Source organism: Aptenodytes forsteri, unplaced genomic scaffold, assembly GCF_000699145.1.
Source record: "Aptenodytes forsteri isolate BGI_AS27 unplaced genomic scaffold, ASM69914v1 Scaffold267, whole genome shotgun sequence".
Taxonomy (NCBI): Eukaryota; Metazoa; Chordata; class Aves; order Sphenisciformes; family Spheniscidae; genus Aptenodytes; species Aptenodytes forsteri.
In genome coordinates, this window is record NW_008794173.1 from 1,871,587 (window position 1) to 1,882,414 (window position 10,828).

Consider the following 10,828-nt stretch of genomic DNA (forward strand, 5'->3'; position numbering starts at 1 on the left):
AGCAGACATGTATTCATCCGTAGGAGTGTTTGCTCAAAGAATAATGTCATGCAAACGAGTGGTGTGATCCTGCCAGCTGGGCTGGGTTGTGCAGTTAAACAACTCGAAAACATGTTCGCTGAGAAAACCCCTTCTGAAGGAAGCAGAAAAACTTCTCTGTACAGAAACTGCGCGGTTTTGCCAAGCTGCAGCCAGCTTGTTTTCAGGACATGCCAAATATTTGTTCGCAGTCGAGGCAAACATACTGATCTGGTGTCAATAAATGTCTTGATTCAATTCAGTGTTTGAAAACAGCGTGTTGGCCACAGCCAGATGCGTTGGTGTCATCAGCGCTGGTTCTTACCCAAACTGCTTGAACTGTGGTTTTGTTTTGACATAACTTACAAGAGCATTTTTCATCACTACCAGTAACTGCTTTGAGAAATCTCTGGAGTCGATAGTCACATAGACTTACTGCATTTACACTCCATGCTGTAAGAAATTGTACTGGATTTTGTTTTCCTACGAAGATGTCTGGTGCGGCTTTGTGGGTAAATGGCTCTATGTAAAACATGTTTTGGGCTTGAGAAAAACTGGCTATAAAATCCTTTTTTACCGTTACAGAAGTTCATAGCCATACTTCTCAGTTTCTTACTTTTTTAGTAATAACAATGTTTAACTTTTTATTTTAAATTTCCTATGCCTGTTATCCTTCCTGAACATGTGTTGCTGTGTGCCTCTGCAGTGAAATTCAGTATGAATTCCCACGCCAGAACGGCCGTCTCGTAACCCAGCTGTTACAGAGCATCGCTACTCTGCTCCTGTTTCTTTGTTGAAACAACCCTGCCATGGGATGAAATAAATCTAACAGCATTTTACCTGCCCCAGGTAGGCAAAACCCACCAGTGCTATTCCAGCTCACCCGCAGGTTGGGGACGGCTGGTTCCCGGCCGTGCCTTCCCGCAGCGGCGGTGCAGGCGCTTTCCTGCTGCTGTCTCATCCTTGCTGTCAGCTCTGGTCACAAAATGCAACGTACCTGCTTCCCACCTGGAGGCAATTTGCACAGGGGGGACCTGCGTAAGCCCCAAAGGCTTTGGGAGCTGCCGGCAAATGCCGGTGAGTGCTATCCCACGCTGCTGTGGGCTGCCGGGTAGGTTAAACGCTTGGGTGCTCCATCGGGTCACTCTGCTCCGGGGCAGCTCCCCTTAGGCGCTGTGTTCCCTACACGTTCAATCCCACTAATGGTAATTAAATATTTTCTCATTTTTCTGCGTTTACTCACGTGGGTGGAAGCAGGTCTGGAACCGCCCGGAGCAGAGAAGGACCCAGGCTCTGCCCTCGGTCCTCATCCCTTCCCTGACGCTGGGACCCACGAGAGGCTGCTCAAGGCCACGAGCGACGGGTAAATTACTGTTCAGATTAACTACTAGGTGACAGCATGAATTTTGTTAATATCAAATGTAACTACAGGAATGTTGCTTATAGCTCTCGTGAAAGAAAGTCGGTTCGCTGCATTAATTCCCCAATGACAGATTCATTTCCTTCCTTTATAATAATTGTGGCCATGTATGCTGTTACCGTATGACTCATTTGGTCTCTCACATATGGCACCGTGGCCTGATTTGCAAAAATGCTGAGTGACCTGCAGGCTCCGTTGACTTCAAGCATCTCACAAGTATTTTAGAAATGTAAACACAGAGCTGAATTTATTATTATTATTATTTTTTTCCCAATTGAAATAGGAAAGCCGAGTGGCAAGTTAGGAACTTCTTTTTGTACAGCACCTTATTTTGGTACCTATACAGTTCATAATCTTAAATTCCTTGGCCAGAAAAATCACTGTACATGTCCAGCCATCATACTGAATATATATATACAGGTGTCAACCTGACACTTTGAAAATGCCCAGGCTGTACTACGGTGTGCTGATTTGCTCATTCCCACAATCAGATACATGTTGTGGATTTATATTAAAAATGTATCAAATATTTATACAGAATTTGTTAGAGGTCTGTCTCTGTGGGTATTGCAGGTTATACACTACTCCAGCTTTACTGGGGAAAAGTAAACCTTTAGTTTAGTAAATCATAAAGTGGGATCACTTCCCACGTTGGTACAGGTCGAATCCAGTCCTGATTCAGACAAGAGAACCAACATCTCCTGGTAGAGCTGTGCTCCACGGTGCAGTCTTCATATTTTGAAAAATTGGCTGCATTAGGCCTTGTCCTGCAAATTGTTATGATGTGAGTATTATTCATAGAAAATAATATCTCTGTTGGCATGAACGAGACGTTTGTGCTGTTACGAACTCCTTAGGAGGACAGGAGTCTGCAAGTTCAGCTCAAATATCAGAGAGCGCATCTTGAACTTTTTGTTCTATGGAAAACAAATGATCGGTGTAAACAAATAATCAGTATACTTTATGGAGCTGGTAAATGGCAATATGCAGGATCTGGTCCTTGCCAGCAAATCGCAGTGCACTTGTGTACATGGAGAAGTGAGTTTTTCTCCCAGTGATGTGACACGCTGGAAATGGTAGCACACAGTAAGATCCTAATCTTATAACAGAGACTTTCTCCTGCTCTTGTTATAGATCCTCATATTTTTGTTTGCTGTGTAAATTTACATCACGTGTTGTGAGACCGAGGCGGGGTAGGGAGGACTGTGTGCACGTGCAGTTACATTTTGCTTTAGTTAGCCCTCTTAAAAATGGGTGAGGCACGCAATTTGAAATTCGTGATAATTAAATGGCATTAGAGCTTTTAGGAGCTTTGGCATGACTCGCTGTGCACAGGCTTAAAAAACCCCAACAAATGCAGTATCATTCATTCTTTTTGCTATTTTAAATTACATGGGGGAAAAAAGTCTCATCCAGAACCTATTGAAGTGAATGGGATGACTTCATTAACTTAAGGTGATGTTGGTTTATATTTTAGGACCTTACATAAGAGCTGCCTACGCCCTCCCCCTTCCCTGAACAGTTGGAGGAAAGCTGAACACATGCACCCCTGCGTAGCGTGTCTCTTCTGTGGATGAGACAAGTGAAGTTTACAGTTGGTTGATTCATCATTTGACTGCAAAAGGTTGGTGGAATAATTTACTTGAGAAAGACTAATGGGTATCACAACACTGGTTTGTGCCAGAAGCTTTGGTGGGTCACAGATTAATACAGAGGGCATGGTGTTTTCCAGATTTTTCAAAAAGCTGACCTTTCGGCATCGGTCTAAAGTAATATTCTTCCTTTGCTCTCTACTTGTCCACAGTAAGAGGTAACTTCTGCAGCTTTTAACGTGTTTTACTTCTCATGCTTAACAAAAAAAAGGGAAAGCCTTTTCAAGTCCATGTTTGTTGAGTGAGGTTCATTTAAAAAGTGGCAGAGATTAAAACAGAGAAAAAAAACTTCCTGGGCATGATTTTGAGACTATTGCAGGCTTGCTGCAATGCTTGCTGCTGTCAAGGCACGGACTTGCTGCCTTAGACCACGTCTCAAAGATTTCTTGTCCGTATCAGGAGTAAAACTTAATAAGGGGGTTAGGGTATTAGCAGATGATCTATCAAAAGGAAGAGCACTTGCTGCTCCCGCGACAGCCCCATGCCTGCTGCCGCAGCTCCTGTGCCACGCGGCTGGCTGGCGTCAGGGGACAGAATCAGGGCTCTGGGTGTTCCCCTGAAGCTGCGGTTTGGATCCAGCAAACGTATGGGGGATGTTGCATTTTATTGGTGTTGCCTTAAATGATCGCTTAGCTGTAAACCAGCTGTACCGAGGCGCCCGAGCTAGCCGGACACTGCGGGGCCGTGCGGGTGCCGTGGGCAGATGGGATGGTGCTTCTCTCCTCTGCACCAATCTCTCAGATGCTGAAATTACCCCGGGAAATGTCCTGTCCTCCGGGAACGCTCACAGCCGGGAGAACCAAGCTGCGTTTGAAGCCACGGTTCCTCCTCTCTTTCCCTTAAGGAATCTTGCTTGTACATTCAGAGCCACAAAAGGGCTGTAGCACTGAATTTCCTTTGATGTAAAAGATATTAGTATTACTCACATGTAAATAGGCTTCCCTGCTCTCTCCTCTAAGGCAGAGGAGATATTGCTGCCTGAGAGACACAGAGAGAGGATCTGAATGACTTCCACATGAGAAATCCACTTGATTGGTTGTGGATCTGAAAACAAAGCTGGTTTCTAAGTTCTGACTTTGTTTTCCACAAGTTTGCTCTCTTCTGCTCTTATTTCTTCCATTTTCTTTGTAAATGCAGATTGACATCCGTAAACTTTCTGCCTATTAAAATTGTGCCTTCGTCAGCAGCTCTTCCTGCAGGAACTTTGTGTGGTAATTTCTAGAAGCTATTCTTTGTCTTCCAGAATTCTAATCTTAGACAATAAACAAACCCAGACAAATGCTTTTTTAGTCTGGAAAGGCATAAATAAGTAACCTGTACTTGTTAAATTAGGCACTGTAAAAATGCTGGGCTTTAAATCATTGTCCTACTAATTATTGTCATCATTGTCGTTATTAGATGACATAAGATTTTATTGCTGATAATTTGGAGGCTTTGATAGATTTATTTGAACTGACTGCTCCTTTGGCTAAGAGTAATTGCTTAAATTCCCCTCATGGGCTTTTGCTTCTATAAAAAGATTGTTGACCTTGAAGCTTTTACTTGATTTTGAATTCTTATGCAAATGCAAATACTAATAACCTAGAGAAAAAGATGTAACTTCCTAAATAGTCGTTCCTTTTGAGTTCTGGGGACCTTGTACAGAAAAGTCAGTTTTTGTTTGCACTGTCAGAGACCCCCAGCCTCTCTCTTAATCCTTTTTTTTTAAGAGTAGGAAAGTAAGGCTTTCTTTTTCATAAACAGACGTTGATGACGGCGTTTAAGTGCTTTGCTGAAGATCTGCACTGTGTTGTTTGATGGACCTCTTGCCATTTGCGTTGTTTTGTTTGGATTATCATGTTCAGGAAGGGGCATTATCAAGGACAGTACTGTCTACCTCCTGCACCACTTTTTCTTTCTGCAGTTTTCCAGCTCTTTTAATGCTAGAGGTTTCTATGTAGTCCTTATAGTAAGCTTTCTCTCTTACCTTTATTTGGTGAAGAGTAAGTGTGGGCTTTTGGTGCTTCTTCAAGAGGATTATTCTCAAAATTATCAAAAGCAAATGTGAGCCCTGGTTTTACCTAACTAACTCTCTCAAAAATGAGATTTCACGGCTTTTGAGACAATTTGGTGATAAGCTAGAGCATCAAAGCAGAGGCGGGGATTTCCCTGCTCTCCCATGGCCTTGCTGGGTAATTTTTGGCAGGTTATATCTACCTCTCTGAGCATTTGTTTCCCCATGTGCATGGAGGTTACAGGGCCAGCTTTCTTGGTGAACCAATTTCAGTTTTGCTGACGAGGCAGTGGGCACTTTATTTGTAGTAACTGCGTGTTTAAGTGCCTTGCTCGTTGGAGTCTCACTGGGATACTGAACATCTCCAAGTCCTGCCGCAGCTTCAGCTTCAGTCGCTCCTGGTGCTCCCCAGAACCTGCTCAGCACTTGGCACCGCTGGCTTTCAGAGGCAGGAGCAGTAGTTTGGCAGGGAAGGTTTGCGTGTGGATCTGACTGTTAGGGGAGGAGAAAGATTTAGTTTACTTTGTTTTCTGTTTTACTTAGTTAAAATTTTGTGGATCCTGAACTTCCAAATTGGTGATTTCCGTAAGGACAACTCCAAGGAGCTTGGTACAAAGACCGTGCATCTGCCCCCCAAAGCGGCTCTGGAGTCTTCTGCAGAGATGTACCACTCTCCTACATGGAAAAGGAAAATGCCATGAACGCAGGTGAGAGGCATCGGGGAGTAAACCCATAAGGAGAAATGGCTGGATTACAAGAGAAAAGCTTTTATTTACAGTGCAAGTGATAAGAAGTGACAGAAGTCTTAAAAAATATGGACATAAGAATTTGAGAATTTGTTTGCTTATTGAATTGCTGTCAGGTGCAGCAGCCTAACACACACGATAAACGTGATTTTTACTAGAGGATCTCATGGAGATGTTCAAATAATTAAAACTCAGATATATTTCTTTGGTCGTGTATTCATCTTGTCCAGTGAGAAGATTGTTTGAAGGCTCTGCAGCAGACAAGAGAGGTCTGGACAGGCAGCTAACCAAAGATTTCTAAAAATAAGCTCCAAGTTTGAGAACTGATGTAAATTGTAATGCTCCAGCTCGTGGGCACTTCTCTGAGAGGAAAGGGTATGAACTGAGTGTGTCCGTGTGTTTGTGCATCCGTGCTGGTCGGTCGCCAGCTGTCATTCTTTCAAGGTGTTTTGTTATTTCTACAAGAACGCTTCTGTTTCCCCCTCCTGGAGCTGCTGTTGGAAAGAGGCGATGGCCAGGAGTCTGCTGCGACCGGGCAGTTTCGCTATTCACTTCCTAACGTTGTGTTGCATGAAATAGCGTGCATTTAGGTGATGTACCTATTCAGCTGTGGTAATAACAAAGAATGATTTCGGAAATAAATTAAGAAGAAAAAAGAGTTGGATAACAACATATAATAGTGCCAGGCAGTGTAAAAGACTCTGGAGAGCTCCAAAATGTCATGGTTTCATGCAGTGTGCAAGTAAGGATGAAATTGAAAATCAGCTATTTTAGGAACGGTAACTCTTAATTTGCATGAAATAATAAGCAAATAATTATCAGGCCACCTTAAACAGCAATACTGAAGGTCACTTAACTGCACAGAATGACACAACACACTAAGATATACCTGGCATACATTTTTAAGTAGAAGTATAATTACTGATGGGATTTGTTAATTTTTATTTTGAATAATCACGTGTATGTTTCTATATAATAACTGAGTTTAGTCTGCAAACATCGAAAAATGTTTGACTCTTAGATGGTTCTGTAGTATTGAACTCCAAGTCTTAGCCTGAAACTGAGGCAATGCATAAGTAGGACAGGAAGATTTTCAATTGTTTTTAATCAAGCAAGTAAAGATTATGGGATTTGTTAATTTTTATTTTGAATAATCACGTGTATGTTTCTATATAATAACTGAGTTTAGTCTGCAAACATCGAAAAATGTTTGACTCTTAGATGGTTCTGTAGTATTGAACTCCAAGTCTTAGCCTGAAACTGAGGCAATGCATAAGTAGGACAGGAAGATTTTCAATTGTTTTTAATCAAGCAAGTAAAGATTAATGAGTCCAATGACAAAAAGAATTTTCCTTGTGATGGCTTGTAGGCTTTGGTGGATAAAAGGCCAGATAAGTCAAAGTCGTCTCTTGCATGATTTTAAAATACTCCTTTGTTTATGGAAAAGCGAAGAGGACACCTTTGCTCCAGCGAGCTACTAACGTGTATTTTGTGAATTGCAGACCGAAGGAGATGATTGCTTCCAAAGGGCCATTATTACAATATGTCAGCGATCATCACTGACTGCTTTGACATTCCCCGCCTAGCTCTTGCTTTCCTTTCCATGAAAAGGTTGTAATCTTGGCAGCATACAAAAAAAATGTGTCTGGTCAAGTGTGGCGCAAATGAGTTGAACTTAATGGTTAAAAAGTGGAAGGCCACCTGTTTTAGACTTTTAACGGCGGCACTAGCATGTCAAACTTCTCAGCCCTAGAATCAAAGCTGAAATAAGCAATAAAACAATTTTGTCTGTTTATGTTAAATGATTCAAACCATGTATCCTATATTAGGCACAGACAGAAATTTGAGTATTATACCAGTAATATGGTCTCTAAGCAGTACAGTTTTTTCATTATTCTTCTTCACATCCATGCCTCATATGATCTCTCTTATTGGAGTTAATGACAAATACTCTTAGGTAATAACAGGGGTGCAGGTTAATTATTCAGTAACTACTGCTAAAGAATGCAATGTTTCCACTCCCGATACAAAAAGGCTTCATTTTCCATCATGTCATTAAATATCCTCACTGAAGGGTCCTGAGAATGAATCATCGCCTCTGATTTAGGATCATCAAAAAGCACATAGTTTCTGCCTTTATTTAATTGACTTGTGATTTAATGTTAATGAGATCCATGTATCTCTGCTCTTATATTTTAAAATGGAACTTGTCTGGGTTATATCTGAGTCAGTGGAACCCGGTTGCGGTGCACTGTGATCGTGTATCTCTGCTGATGGTGATGTCCCATGCAAATCACCAGAGCGCTGAAGTCTACCGAGAGCAGCACGATGTGGTCTGTGGTCTGGACACCATGGGTTGCAGAATAAGATCCGTCCCCGTGCAGATGTTCATCTGAGAAACCCTGCATCACTTCAGCTGTTAACACTTAAAAACCTATATTGGGTTTAAACAGTCAACTAAAGGAAGAGTCACTGTGTTACATTGCTAGAAATGTGGTTTTCTTGTGTTGAACAACCCTCCGCTGCCTGTATGTGCCTGGATACGTGTCTGCTGGGGCTCCGGTGGGACGGAGCCGCAACGGTCCCGCACCCTGGGCAGAGCCTGCGTGGGAGCGAGCCAGGGGGGAGAGCAGCGCTGCGGCAGCTCGGTGGTGAGATTTCACGTGACCGCTGCTGATGGGTACTCCTCTTGTCCCCTCTCCCAGCGGCAGCAGGGCTGGAGGATGCCGAGGCAGGAACCTGCGTATTGCACCCGCAGGGACTCCTCCCGCTTATACAGTCATTCCTCGCTGACTTTTGTGTGCAGCTATGTGAAGGCTATAAACCTTTCAAATGGTACCTTGCTCTGCATGTCCATACGGGGCCACGTGGGGCCCTCGTGACGGTGGGACAGCTGAAGAGTGAGCCATGAGAAGTCTTCTGTCGCAGAGAGGCGATGGAGGATTTGGCAAGGACTTTTGCAACAAAGAATTTGGAAATCTGGAAGGGTGAGAATTATTCCCAGCTCAGAAAAATGAATTAGTAAACAGACTGTAATACAATTTAATAGCAGGGTGTTTATTTGCCCCATCTCCTGCGGGTGAATCGTCCCCCTCAGCCCCACTGCAGGGCTTGTCCTGCTGAACCCACTGCTGTCTTGAGGGGCAGGAGGGGCTGCCCCCTGCCTTTCTCCCCCCTTTCCTCCCCCTTGTATTTGCATGAAATTCAGAGTGACCACAGGCTGCAGGAATGCAACAGCAATTCTTTTCCTTGAGGGCCAGGCATTTGTAGCAATGTTTAAATAATAATAAAAATAAAAATAATAATAATAAAAAATCCTCTCAACCCATCCGTCTCCCACAGCTTAGGTGAGCTTTATCACAGAGACAAAACCAGGGGCACTGGGGTTAATTAACTTGCTCTGGGCTGGCGTTTGAAGCAGACGGGATCTTCAGTCAAGAAAACCCCACAGTCAAGGGTAAGCAAATTAGAAGTGTTGTAGTCTCCGTGGAGGCTGTGTAGGCAGCCACAACAAGGTCACAGAAGGCACAGAAACAGCAAAATGAGAAATGCATGTGCAAAGCACAAAGAAATGAAGAGGGAAAAGAGAAAGAAAAGGTCTCAGGAGGAAGACAGGGGTGTATTGCGGCATTTAACTGAAAACTGACACTTTTTTGTTCCTTGTCCCCCTCCCCTCCATAGGTGAGGCCAGATCTTCAGGATACGTGGGGCTGCTGGCTTCACACCACCTCCTCCTGCCTCTGGCCTGATTGCAGATAAGCAGCCTGCATCTATGATAGGTCTCTTCATCCCAAAACATGTGCAGCAAAGTATGTATTTAACGTAACCAACCTGTAGGCTATAGATCAGCAGGATTTTCTGCTTTGTGCAGCTTCTCAAATGAGTCATGTTTTCCTGTTCATTTGGATGTGTGTATCCTCTAAGCCAGTTGATAAATAGTTCTTCCCTAACTCAATTAAATGCGGTTGTGTTTTCCTGTAGTGCTAAAGTTTAATTCACGGCGTTGCAGCGACCGTACTGTAACGATACTTCTTGTAAGTTATTTGTACACATTGCGGTTTTGTCTAAAAGAGCTACTGCTGCAAAGTGAAATATGAATTTCTACAGAAGAACAAAGGCTTCTCGAGCTGCACCTTTAATAAAACCTCTGAGATCAGTGCATGGAGCATCCTGAATGTCAGCAGGAGACCTCTGAGCTATGCCCGTTCACCCTGACGTACCTGGATGCTTCAGAGGTTGAGCAATGAGTAGCTCACGATTCACGTGGGAACTTTTGCTGACACAAATTTTCATGATTCATTCCAGTCATGGGGAGTGGTTGCAACTGGCACCATCTGTAGCTCAGCCCTGTTCACTCTACAGCCCCAAACCTCTCATCATTGTGTCTTGAAAGAATTACGTTTCATCAGATGATGATCTCCATTTTCTCATCTGATATTGCAGCCTCTTTTCTACAGCAAGCTATTATCAAAATGTAAAATTTGTTCAAATTAACATCAGAAGCCCTCTTCCTTTTTTGGGGGCTTTGAAAGCTTGGGTGATATATCAATGACCAAATGTAATTGCTTTCTCTAAAATTTGGCTTTCTAAAAGGAAATCTGACTTGGATGTATGTAGTGAATGATTTAATTTATGTAGAAGCAATGGGTCTGGAAAAGGAGGAGGAGGAAAAGTTGGGATATGGAGGCTGAATTCATCTTGAGTTATGAATAATAGATGACTCACTTGGGAATATTTTTTGCTAGATTGAAATTAAATCTCATCAAATACATGATAATTGGATATATTTATAAAGCTGCAAAGCCTACTCAAGGGAATTTTAGTAAATTGTCAATACTACAGGTTAACCACAAAACTAGTCAGAATTAATTATTGCAAGCAGTTGTACCTAGCTGCAATGGTAATTCATTATCCTAACCCCTGGTGTCGTGGTTTAACCCCAGCTGGCAACTAGGCCCCACACAGCCGCTCGCTCACTCCCCCCGCTGGGATGGGGGAG